Source organism: Salmo salar, chromosome 20, assembly GCF_965601325.2.
Source record: "Salmo salar chromosome 20, fSalSal1, whole genome shotgun sequence".
In the NCBI taxonomy this organism is placed as follows: domain Eukaryota; kingdom Metazoa; phylum Chordata; class Actinopteri; order Salmoniformes; family Salmonidae; genus Salmo; species Salmo salar.
The window spans coordinates 80,657,484-80,671,202 of record NC_138310.1 but is presented as its reverse complement, the minus strand read 5'-3'; the positions used below and the strand labels follow the sequence as shown (position 1 = coordinate 80,671,202).

The 13,719-nt window shown below is 42.7% G+C and overlaps 1 protein-coding gene across 1 annotated transcript in view; it reads left to right on the top strand.

Annotated features, from left to right (window-relative positions):
- Positions 1-13,719, top strand: part of rab38a (RAB38a, member RAS oncogene family) — a 108,125-nt gene that overhangs the window by 82,495 nt on the left and 11,911 nt on the right. The gene's annotated exons all lie outside the window — the stretch shown is intronic.

Here is a 13,719-nt window from a genome sequence, read left to right as displayed (position 1 = left end):
AGAAAGCAATCACCCACAAACCCCAAAGGAAAAACAGGCTGCCTATGTATGACTCCCAATCAGCAACAACGAACTACAGCTGTTCCTGATTGAGAGCCACACACGGTCAACCAAAGAAACAAACCAACATAGAAAAATAAACATAGAACGCCCACCCATGTAACACCCTGGCCTAACCAAAATAGAGAACTAAAAACCCCTCTCTATGGCCAAGGCGTTACAGACCTAAAGTGTCACTTTTCTCACCGTCACTCGAGTCACTTAATTTCCATTCTTCATTCTCCCACACGCACGCACGCACGCACACACACACACACACACACAGTTTCTCATCTACCATGCTCCTCTCACAGTAGGTCCAATCAGCCTCAGCAGACAGATTACAGCATTACCACCATTTTACCTACTGAGAGAGAGAAGGAGGGAGGGGAGGAGAGGAAGGGGTAGAGGGAGAGAGGAAGGGAGGAGAGGAAGGGGTAGAGGGAGAGAGGAGAGAGGGAGGGAGGGAGGAGAGGAAGGGGTAGAGGGATGGAGGGAGGAGAAGAACGATGTAGGACATTTCAGATGTGATAGAAAGGTAGATGTAGGATGAGTACTGATGGAAAAGGGAGGGAGGAGGAAGAGAGGAGGAAGAGAGGAGGCAGAGAGGAGGAATAGAGGAGGAATAGAGGAGGAAGAGAGGAGGCAGAGAGGAGGAATAGAGGAGGTAGAGAGGAGGGAAGAGGAAGGGAGGAGGAAGAGAGGAGGCAGAGAGGAGGAATAGAGGAGGTAGAGAGGAGGGAAGAGGAAGGGAGGAGGAAGAGAGGAGGCAGAGAGGAGGAATAGAGGAGGCAAAGAGAAAGTGAGGAGGAAGAGAGGAGGCAGAGAGGAGGCAGAGAGTGCGTAAGGGAGGAGGAAGAGAGAGGGTAACGGAGTGGTGGCAGAAGTTGGAATTATGGCTCGATAGCTACATGTCAGTGTTACATTAAGCAGACATCAAGATTAAGGGGCAACATGTAGCCATCAATCAACACGAGAGCACTTCAATTTGTGTGTGTATGTGTTAGTATTTGTGTGTGTATGTGTTAGTATTTGTGTGTGTGTGTTACAGAAAAAAAAATGATATGCCGTAGAGACAATCATAAAAGTCTGATAGATGGATAGAATATCTGAGAGAATCTATATTTGTATTGGCGCTTTAGTCTTTTCTCTCTAGAGTCTCTGTCATTTTATCTGTCATTGATTCTTGTGAGACGGAAACTCTTCAGTGGTTGTTAGAGTACAGACAGACCATACATGTGTGTGAATTGAGAGCGCGTGAGTGCGTGGGGCAGAAAGTGTGAGTGTGTTTTCAGGCCCGGTGTATCTCCACAGCATGCATCTCTGGAACAATTTGAGGGAGGTGATTTCATACATTTTTCCAGGAATCGCTCTGCTCTCGTTTGGAGTGGAAAATAACTGTAATTACTGCTGACTGCTTACCTGGTGCACCACATGATGCTATGACGAGCTGTCACCGTTTGACAACCTGTAGTGTGTGTGTGCGTCAACCTAAAGCAGGCGTGACAGAATGTAATCACTATGCGTGTGTCAGCGCCGCTGTAAAACACATCAAGCACATGCATGTTTCATGGTAATAGCATGATCTACAACCACACAGGACAACAATATATTTATGTGGCATGGTGCTTCACTGTCTAATGATCTCTGGTGTCAGACGTGTGTCTGTGTTTGTGTGTGTGTGTGTGTGTGTGTGTGTGTGTCTGTCTGTGTGTGTGTGTGTGTGTGTGTGTGTCTGTGTGTCTGTGTTTGTGTGTGTGTGCGCGCACATGTGTGTGTTCAAAACACCTGCACTTTGCAACTCCATTGAGAGTGTTACTATGAGAGATCAGTTATACACACTGAACAAAAATATAAACGTAACATGAAAAGTGTTGATGCCCTGTTTCATGAACTGAAATAAATGATCCCTGTCACGCCCTAGCCCTCTGGGTTCTTTATGGTGTATAGGTCAGAGCGTAACTAGGGGGGTTTCTAGCGTTTCTATTTCTGGTCCGCTCCTTTCGACGATCGTGACAGAATATCCCACTACTACAGGGCCAAGCAGTGTACCATAGAGGTAAAGGAGAGCTGGACATGGGAGGAAATAATGGGTGGATGCGAGACCCTTCCTTGTAGGGAGCCGCCAAGGAATCTGGAAGGACAGCGACGACGCCAGGGTCCGCGGCCACAGAAACCCCAAGATTTTTTTGGGGGGGGCCACAAGGGGCTGTCGGTCGAGCGGCGGAGAGAGCCAGAGACCGTCGATGAGTCGATGGAGCTGTTGGAGGAGAGAGAGCAGAGAGAAATGTTAGTTAGATGTATTCTGCAGCACATTCGCCCTGAAGATCGCCTCCCCAGCCCGGTACGTCTTGTGCCGGCTCCCCGCACTCGCCCTGAAGAGCGTGTCATCAGTCCGGTGCCGCCTGTGCCGGCTCCCTGCACCAGGCCTCCAGTGCGCCTCCCTAGCCCGGTACGTCCTGTGCCGGTTCCTCGCACTCGTCCACCAGTGCGTGTGTACAGTCCGGAGTCTCCAGCGACGGTCTACAGCCTGGATCCTCCAGTGCCGCCACCAACTCTAGTTGCCCACCCTAACCCTCCCCATCTAGGTTCAGGTTTTAGCGGTCTGAGTCCGCACCTTTGGGGGGGGGGGGGTACTGTCACGCCCTCTGGGTTCTCTATGGTGTATAGGTCAGAGCGTGACTAGGGGGGTTTCTAGCATTTCTATTTCTATGTTGGTATTTGTGTGGTTCCCAATTAGAGGCAGCTGATTATCATTGTCTCTAATTGGGGATCATACTTAAGTTGCCCATTGTTCCCACTTTTGTTGTGGGATATTGTTTTCAGTTAGTGCCTAAGTGCGCTCTGTACTGGACGTTTGTTTATTCTTTGTTTGTTTTGTTAAAACCTCTTACATCTAGACGTTCTGCTAGCGGAACACCTGCTCCAATATCCAATGATGGGTGTGGCTCGAAATACAAACTCCTCGAAAATCCGAAAACTTCCATTTTTCAAACATATGACTATTTTACACCATTTTAAAGACAAGACTCTCCTTTATCTAACCACACTGTCCGATTTAAAAAAAGCTTTACAGCGAAAGCAAAACATAACATTATGTCAGCAGAGTAGCCAGCCAGAAATAATCAGACACCCATTTTTCAAGTTAGCATATAATGTCACAAAAAACAAAACCACAGCTAAATGCAGCACTAACCTTTGATGATCTTCATCAGATGACACTCCTAGGACATTATGTTATACAATACATGCATGTTTTGTTCAATCAAGTTCATATTTATATCAAAAACCAGCTTTTTACATTAGCATGTGACGTTCAGAACTAGCATTCCCACCGAACACTTCCGGTGAATTTACTAAATTACTCACGATAAACGTTCACAAAAAGCATAACAATTATTTTAAGAATTATAGATACAGAACTCCCTTTAGCAATCGCGGTGTCCGATTTTAAAATAGCTTTTCGGTGAATGCACATTTTGCAATATTCTGAGTAGATAGCTCGCCATCACGGGCTAGCTATTTTGACACCCACCAAGTTTGGTACTCACCAAACTCAGATTTACTATGAGAAAAATTGGATTACCTTTGCTGTTCTTCGTCAGAATGCACTCCCAGGACTTCTACTTCAATAACAAATGTTGGTTTGGTTCCAAATAATCCATAGTTATATCCAAATAGCGGCGTTTTGTTGTGCTTTCAAGACACTATCCGAAGGGTAACGAAGGGTGACAAAAGATTTCAAAATATTCCATTACCGTACTTCGAAGCATGTCAAACGCTGTTTAAAATCAATTTTTATGCGATTTTTCTCATAAAAAAGCGATAATATTCTGACCGGGAGTCGTTGTTTTCGTTCAAAGACTGAAAATGTAAACATGGAGTCGTCTCGTGCACGCGTGCGCCAGTCTCATTGTTCTCAGATCGACCACTTACCAAATGCGCTACTGTTTTTCAGCCATGGCCTGCAAAGTCATCATTCAACGTTCTGGCGCCTTCTGAGTGCCTATGGGAGCGTTAGAAAATGTCATGTTACAGCAGAGATCCCCTGTTTTGGATAGAGATGATCAAGAAGGCCAAGAAATGGTCAGAGAGGGCGCTTCCTGTTTGGAATCGTCTCAGGTTTTGGCCTGCCAAATGAGTTCTGTTATACTCACAGACACCATTCAGACAGTTTTAGAAACTTTGGAGTGTTTTCTATCCAAAGCTAATAATTTGATGCATATTCTAGTTTCTGGGCAGGAGTAATAATCAGATTAAATCGGGTACGTTTTTTATCCGGCCGTGAAAATACTGCCCCCTATCCATAACAAGTTAAGTTTCACTTTGAAATAAAGTATGTGGAACTATATGCACGCTGCGCCTTGGTCCGCTCCTTTCGACGATCGTGACAATCCCAGAAATTTTACATATGCACAAAAAACGTATTTCTCTCAGATTTTGGGCACAAATTAGTTTACATCCCTTTTAGTGAGCATTTGTCCTTTGCCAAGATAATCCATCCACATGGCAGGTGTGGCATATCAAGAAGTTGATTAAACAACATGATCATTAAACAGGTGCACCTAGTCAGGATCGAGTGAAAGATGAACGGAACAAAGTACAGAGACATCCTTGATGAAAACCTTCTCCAGGGCTCTCAGAATCTCAGACCTTGGCGAAGATTCACCTTCCAACAGGACAATGACCCTAAGCACACAGCCAAGACAACACAGGAATGGCTTTGGGACAAGTCTCTGAATGTCCTTGAGTGAACCCGATCGATCATCTCTGGAGAGACCTGAAAATAGCTGTGCAGCAACGCTCCCCATCCTGACAGAGCATGAGAGGATCTACAGAGAAGAATGGGAGAAACTCCCCAATCTGTGTGCCAAGCTTGTAGAGTCATACCCAAGAAGACTTGAGGCTGTAATCACTGCCAAAGGTGCTTCAACAAAGTACTGAGTTAAATATCACATTATGGAAATGTGATATTTCAGTTTTAGATTTTCAATAAATTATCAAACATTTCTAAAAACCTGTTTTTTCTTTGTCATTATGGGGTATTGTGTGTAGATTGATGAGGGGGAAAAAACTATTTAATCAATTTTAGAATAAGGCTGTAGGGAAACAAAATGTGGAAAAAGACAAGGTGTCTGAATACTTTCCGAATGTACTGTATATGAACTGTAACTCAGTAAGATCTTTTTTATTCAATGTATAAACATAATGACACATAATCCCACCCACACGCACACATAGTGGCCCAAATACACGAATACCATGTATAATTCATGATGGTTTTGCATATCGGTCATGCTCCTGGTTTGCATATGTGATTAATTATATCAGTTCAATCTGTCAGCCGACCTCCAGCCACTCACCGCTAATACATTACCCCTGGAGAGAGAGGTAGAGAGAGGTAGAGATAGTTAGAGGTAGAGAGAAGTAGAGGGAGAGAATTAGAGGTAGTGGTAGTGGTAGAGGTAGAGAGAGGTAGAGAGAGAGGTAGAGAGGTAGAGAGAGGTAGAGAGAGAGAGGTAAAGAGAGAGAGGTAGAGAGAGGAAGCACAAGCCAATGGCATGTACCAGATGCTCAGCAGGCTCTGCTCACACTTACTGGCCTGAGGCCAAACCACACGACCAACAACATTAGACACTTTAAGGAACACAAAATCTTCAATATCTCATCCTGGAATATCCAAGGCCTGAGGTCATCCGCCTTTGGCCTAAAGAGCAGGATCCTGGACTTCATCAAAGAAATCGGAAATACAGACATTGTCATCCTACAAGAAACCTGGTATAGAGGAGACGGTTGGTTGCCCTCTAGGTTACAGAGAGCTGGTAGTCCCATCCACCAAACTACTAGCTGTGAAACAGGGAAGGGACACAAAGGGGTATGCTAATTTGGTATAGCGCAGATCTAACTCACTGTATTAAATTAATCAAAACAGGAACATTTTACATTTGGCTAGAAATTCAAAAGGAAATGATCTCAACAGAGAAAAATGTCCTCCTGTGTGCTACCTACTGTATATCCCCCCCCACTAGAATCCCCATACTTTAATGTAGACAGCTTCTCCATCCTACCTATATCCCCCCACTAGAATCCCCATACTTTAACCTCTTGGGGCTATGTGGGACGCTAGCGTGCCACCCGTGGTGCACCCTATCAACAGCAGGTGCATTTCAAGAGCGGCAAATTTGAAACCAAATAAATGTCAAAATTCAAATTTTTCAAACATACAACTATCTTACACCCTTTGAAAGATAAACATCTCCTTAATCTAACCACGTTGTCCGATTTCAAAAAGGTTTTACGGCGAAAGCATTAAGTTAGATTATGTTAGGAGAGTACATTGACAATAGCTGTGTGTAATGTTTTGTCAATTCAACGACAGGCGTCACCAAAACCATAAAACCAGCTAAAATGATGCACTAACCTTTGACAATCTCCATCAGATGACACTCCTAGGACATTATGTTAGACAATGCATGCATTTTTAGTTCTATCAAGTTCATATTTATATCCAAAAACAGCGTTTTACTATGGCGTTGATGTTCAGGAAATCGTTTCCCTTCAATAACCGGCAGTCAAGTCAGCACCACAAATTAAATAATTAAAATTAGAAAACATTGGTAAAATATTATATTGTCATTTAAAGAATTATAGATTTACATCTCTTGAACGCAATCGACTTGCCAGATTTAAAAATAACATTACTGGGAAATCACACTTTGCAATAATCTGAGCACTGCGCCCAGAAAAATACGCTTTGCGATACAGACAAACGGCCATGTTGGAGAGATCTAAAATCGAAAATACTATGTAAATAATCCATTACCTTTGATTCTCTTCATCAGATGTCACTTCCAGGATTCCCAGGTCCATAACGAATGTAGTTTTGTTCAAAAAAGCTCATCATTTATGTCCAAAAAGCTCCGTGTTGTTAGCACATGATCTAAGCCCGCCGGACTTCACTTCATGAACGAGGGGAAAAAATATATTTACGTTCGTTCAAACATGTCAAACGTTGTATAGCATAAATCATTAGTGCCTTTTTTAACCAGAACATGAATAATATTCAAGGTGGACGAATGCATTCTCTTTTAAAACGTATTGGAACGAGGGTACCCAACATGACCTCGCGCGCCAGAGTCTAATCGGCCATCACCGTTCCAAGGCTCTTGTTCGGTCAGATCTCATAGTAGAAGACTCAAAACACTTTGTAAAGGCTGGTGACATCTAGTGGAAGCAATAGGAAGTGCCAAAACATTAATCAGCCCCTGTGTGTTTCAATGGCATAGGCTTAAAGGTAATTCAACACATCAGGTATCCACTTCCTGTCAGAAAATGTCTCAGGGTTTTGCCTGCCAAATGAGTTCTGTTATACTCATAGACACCATTCAAACAGTTTTAGAAACTTTAGGGTGTTTTCTATCCATATATAATAAGTATATGCATATTCTAGTTACTGGGTAGGATTAGTAACCAGATTAACCTCTCTAGGCTAGGCGGGACGAATTCGTCCCACCTACGTAACAGCCACTGCTATCCTGTGGCGCGATTTTCAAAACCTTAAAAATCCTATTACTTCAATTTCTCAAACATATGACTATTTTACAGCCATTTAAAGACAAGACTCTCGTTAATCTAACCACACTGTCCGATTTCAAAAAGGCTTTACAACGAAAGCAAAACATTAGATTATGTCAGCAGAGTACCAAGCCAGAAATAATCAGACACCCATTTTTCAAGCCAGCATATAATGTCACCAAAACCCAGAAGACAGCTAAATGCAGCACTCACCTTTGATGATCTTCATCAGATGACAACCCTAGGACATTATGTTATACAATACATGCATGTTTTGTTCAATCAAGTTCATATTTATATCAAAAACCAGCTTTTTACATTAGCATGTGACGTTCAGAACTAGCATACCCCCCGCAAACTTCCGGGGAATTCGCTAACATTTTACTAAATTACTCACGATAAACGTTCACAAAAAGCATAACAATTATTTTAAGAATTATAGATACAGACCTCCTCTATGCACTCGATATGTCCGATTTTAAAATAGCTTTTTGGTGAAAGCACATTTTGCAATATTCTAAGTACATAGCCCAGGCATCACGGGCTCGCTATTTAGACACCCGGCAAGTTTAGCACTCACCATAATCATATTTACTATTATAAAAGTTTGATTACCTTTTGTTGTCTTCGTCAGAATACACACCCAGGACTGCTACTTCAATAACAAATGTTGGTTTGGTCCAAAATAATCCATCGTTATATCCGAATAGCGGCGTTTTGTTCGTGCGTTCCAGACACTATCCGAAATAGTAAAGAAGTGTCGCGCGCATGGCGCAATTCGTGACAATAAAATTCTAAGTATTCCATTACCGTACTTCGAAGCATGTCAACCGCTGTTTAAAATCAATTTTTACGACATTTTTCTCGTAGAAAAGCGATAATATTCCGACAGGGAATCTCCTTTTCGGCAAACAGAGGAAAAAATCCCAAAGGCGGGGGCGGTCGGGGTCACGCGTATAAGCCAGTGTCTCTTGATCGGCCACTTGAGAAAGGCGATAATGTGTTTCAGCCTGGGGCTGGAATGACGACATTCTGTTTTTTCCCGGGCTCTGAGCGCCTATGGACGACGTGGGAAGTGTCACGTTAGAGCAGAGATCCTTAGTAAATGATAGAGATGGAAAAGAAGTTCAACAAATGGTCAGACAGGCCACTTCCTGTAAAGGAATCTCTCAGGTTTTGACCTGCCATTTGAGTTCTGTTATACTCACAGACACCATTCAAACAGTTTTAGAAAATTTAGGGTGTTTTCTATCCATATGTAATAAGTATATGCATATTCTAGTTACTGGGTAGGAGTGGTAACCAGATTAAATCGGGTATGTTTTTTATCCAGCCGTGTCAATGCTGCCCCCTAGCCCTAACAGGTTAAATCGGGTACGTTTTTTTATCCAGCCGTGAAAACACTGCCCCCTAGCCCCAACAGGTTAATGAAGACAGCTTCTCCATCCTACCTATATCCCCCCACTAGAATCCCCATACTTGAACCTCTATGGGCTAGGTGGGACGCTAGCGTGCCACCCGTGGTGCACTCCATCAACAGCAGGTGCATTTCAAGAGCGACAAATTTGAATCCAAATAAATGTCAAAATTCAAATTTTTCAAACATACAACTATTTTACACCCTTTGAAAGATAAACATCTCCTTAATCTAACCACGTTTTACGATTTCAAAAAGGTTTTACGGCGAAAGCATAAATTTAGAGTATGTTAGGACAGTACATTTACAAGAGTTGTGTGTAATGTTTTGTCAATTCAAAGACAGGGTCACCAAAACCATAAAACCAGCTAAAATGATGCACTAACCTTTTACAATCTCCATCAGATGACACTCCTAGGACATTATGTTAGACAATGCATGCATTTTTAGTTCTATCAAGTTCATATTTATATCCAAAAACAGCGTTTTACTATGGCATTGATGTTGAGGAAATCGTTTCCCTCCAATAACCGGCAGTCAAGTCAGCGTCACAAATTAAATAATTAAAATTAGAAAACATTGGTAAAATATTATATTGTCATTTAAAGAATTATAGATTTACATCTCTTGAACGCAATCAACTTGCCAGATTTAAAAATAACCTTACTGGGAAATCACACTTTGCAATAATCTGAGCACTGCGCCCAGAAAAATACGCGTTGCGATACAGACTAGACGTCATGTTGGGGAGATCTAAAATCGAAAATACTATGTAAATAATCCATTACCTTTGATTCTCTTCATCAGATGTCACTTCCAGGTATCACAGGTCCATAACGAATGTAGTTTTGTTCAAAAAAGCTCATCATTTATGTCCAAAAATCTCCGTCTTGTTAGCACATGATCTAAGCCAGCCGGACTTCTCGTCATGAACGAGGGGAAAAAATATATTTCCGTTCGTTCAAACATGTCAAACGTTGTATAGCATAAATCATTAGGGCCTTTTTTAACCAGAACATGAATAATATTCAAGGTGGACGAATGCATACTCTTTTATAACGTATTGGAACGAGGGTACCCAACATGATCTCGCGCGCCAGGTGTCTAATGGGACATCATCGTTCCATGGCTCTTGTTCGGTCAGATCTCCCTCCAGAAGACTCAAAACACTTTGTAAAGGCTGGTGACATCTAGTGGAAGCAATAGGAAGTGCCAAAATATTCCTCAGCCCCTGTGTTTTTCAATGGGATAGGTTTAAAGGTAATTCAACACATCAGGTATCCACTTCCTGTCAGAAAATGTCTCAGGGTTTTGCCTGCCAAATGAGTTCTGTTATACTCACAGACACCATTCAAACAGTTTTAGAAACTTTAGAGTGTTTTCTATCCATATATAATAAGTATATGCATATTCTAGTTACTGGGTAGGATTAGTAACCAGATTAAATCGGGTACATTTTTTTTATCCAGACGTGCAAATGCTGCCCCCTAGCCCTAACAGGTTAATGTAGACAGCTTCTCCATCCTACCTATATCCCCCCACTAGAATCCCCATACCTTAATGTAGACAGCTTCTCCATCCTACCTATATCCCCCCACTAGAATCCCCATACTTTAATGAAGACAGCTTCTCCATCCTACCTATATCCCCCCACTAGAATCCCCATACTTTAATGAAGACAGCTTCTCCATCCTGGAGGGGGGAAATCAACCATTTCAAGGCCCAGGGACATGTAAGAGTCTGTGGTGAACTAAATACCAGAACCGGACAAGAACCTGAAACCCTCAGCACACAGGGTGACAAACACCTGCCTGGAGTTGACAGCATTCCCTCCCCCATATTCCTCCCTAGGCACAACTATGACCACATAACCAACAAAAACGGGTCACAACTCCTGCAGCTCTGCTCACAAACAGACCCCACAGAGCCCCAGAACAGCAACACAATTCGACCCAACCAAATCATAAGAAAACAAAAAGATAATTACTTGACACATTGGAACGAATTAACAAAAAACAGAGCAAACTAGACTGCTATTTGGCTCTAAACAGAAAGTACACAGTGGCAGAATACCTGACCACTGTGACCGACCCAAACTTAAGGAAAGCTTTGATAATGTATAGACTCAGTGAGCATAGCCTTGCTATTGAGAAAGGCCGCCGTAGGCAGACCTGGCTCTCAAGAAAAGACAGGCTATGTGCACACTGCCCACAAAATGAGGTGGAAACTGAGCTGCACTTCCTAACCTCCTGCCATATGTATGACCATATTAGAGACACATATTTCCCTTAGATTACACAGATCCAAAAAGAATTCGAAAACAAACCCAATTTTGATGAACTGGGTGAAATACCACAGTGTGCCACCACGGCAGCAAGATTTGTGACCTTTTGCCACAAGAAAAGGTCAACCAGTGAGGAACAAACACCATTGTAAATACAACCCATATTTATGCTTATTTATTTTCCCTTTTGTACTTTAACCATTTGTACATCGTTACAACACAGTATATATACGTAATATGACATTTGTAATGTCTTTATTCTTTTGGAACTTCTGTGAGTGTAATGTTACTGTTCATTTTCATTGTTTATCTCACTTTTGTTTATTATCTACTTCACTTGCTTTGGCAATGTTAACATATGTTTCCCATGCCAATAAAGCCCCTTGAGAGAGAGAGAGGGGGAGAGATGTTGAGAAAGAGAGACAGAGAGAGAGAGAGAGAGAGAGAGGTTGAGAGAGAGAGAGAGAGAGGTTGAGAGAGAGAGAGAGGTTGAGAGAGAGAGAATGAGAGAGAGAGAGGGAGAGAGGTTGAGAGAGAGAGAGAGAGAGAGAGGTTGAGAGAGAGAGAGAGAGAGAGAGTGAGAGAATGAGAGAAAAAAGAGATGATTCTGGTGTTAGGGTTTAGAGAGAGAGAAAGGGGGAGAGATGTTGAGAAAGAGAGAGAGAGAGAGAGAGAGAGAGAGAGAGAGAGAAAGAGAGGTTGAGAGAGAGAGAGAATGAGTGAAAAAAGAGATGATTCTGGTGTTAGGGTTTAGAGAGAGAGAGAGGGGGAGAGATGTTGAGAAAGAGAGAGAGATAGAATGAGAGAGAGAGATGGAGAGAGGTTGAGAGAGAGAGAGAGAAAGAGAGAGAGAATGAGAGAAAAAAGAGATGATTCTGGTGTTAGGGTTTAGAGAGAGATACCATTCTGAATCTCTTGTGCTTATGGAGGGTGAATAATACTTCCCTCTTTCTCTCCCTCCCTTTGTCATGCTCTTATCTCGTTCTTGTCCTCTTACTCTGTCCCTCTCTTTTCAACATGATCTCACACAATTTGACTTCAGATTCTGACGTCCATCCCCGTTTCTATAAACGTGAAAAGTGTTTTTGTCACCCTGGGCTGACACTTCCAGCTCAGTATCGTTCTGAGTCTCCAAATGTCAAATTTTGAGGTGGTCAAATTTAAGGGTGAAAGGGAAATGTCAAACATTTTCATCTTCATATTCATCATCTCCAGCACCAACCCAACATACACTGCTTGACCAAAAGTATGTGGACACCTGCTCATCGAACATCTCATTCCAAAATCATGTGCATTAATATGGAATTGGTTCCCCTTTGTGGCTATAAGAGCCTTCACTCTTCTGGGATGGCTTTACACTGGATGTTGGAACATTGCTGCAGGGACTTGCTTCCATTCAGCCACAAGAGCATTAGTGAGGTCGGGCACTGATGTTGGGTCTAGCTCACAATCGGCGTTCCAGTTCATCCCAAAGGTGTTTGATGGGGTTGAGGTCAAATCTCGACAAACCACTTCTGTATGGACCTCTGTGCACGGGGGCATTGTCATGCTGAAACAGGAAAGGACCTTCCCCAAACTGTTGCCACAAAGTTGGAAGCACATAATCGTCTAGAATGTCATTGTATGCTGTAACGTTAAGATTTCCCAACACTGGAACTAAAGGGCCTAGCCGAACCATGAAAAACAGCCCCTCCTCCGCCAAACCTTACAGTTGGCACTATGCATTTGGGTAGGTAGCGTTCTCCTGCCATCTGCCAATCCCAGATGAATCTGTTTGGACTGCCAGATGGTGAAGCGTTATTTATCACTCCAGAGAATGCGTTTGCACTGCTCCAGAGTCCAATGGAGGAGAGCTTTACACCACACCAGCCGACGCTTGGCATTGCACATGGTGATCTTAGGCTTGTGTGCGGCTGTGGGGCCATGGTTCTCTGAGCTTGTGTGGCCTCCCACTTCGCAGCTGAGCAGTTATTGCTCCTAGACATTTCCACTTCACAATAATAGCACTTACAGTTGACCGGGGAAGCTCTAGCAGGGCAGAAATTTGACGAAGTGACTTGTTAGAAAGGTGGCATCCTATGACGGTGCCACGTTGAAAGTCACTGAGCTCTTCAGTAAGGCCATTCTACTGCCAATGTTTGTCTATGGAGATTGCATGGCTGTGTGCTCAATGTTATACACTTTTCAGCAACGGGGTGAGGCTGAAACAGCTGAATCCACTCATCTGAAGGGGTGTCCACATACACTATATATACAAAAGTATGTGAAAATATCACATTTCTATGTTTAGTAGTAAAAAAAATAGAGGAAAATAAGTGTTCCCAATTATATCATCAGTGTGCATCATGTGATTTTAGCCAATTAGGCGTAGGCATGTAATTGGTTGATGATGTCATTGGAAACA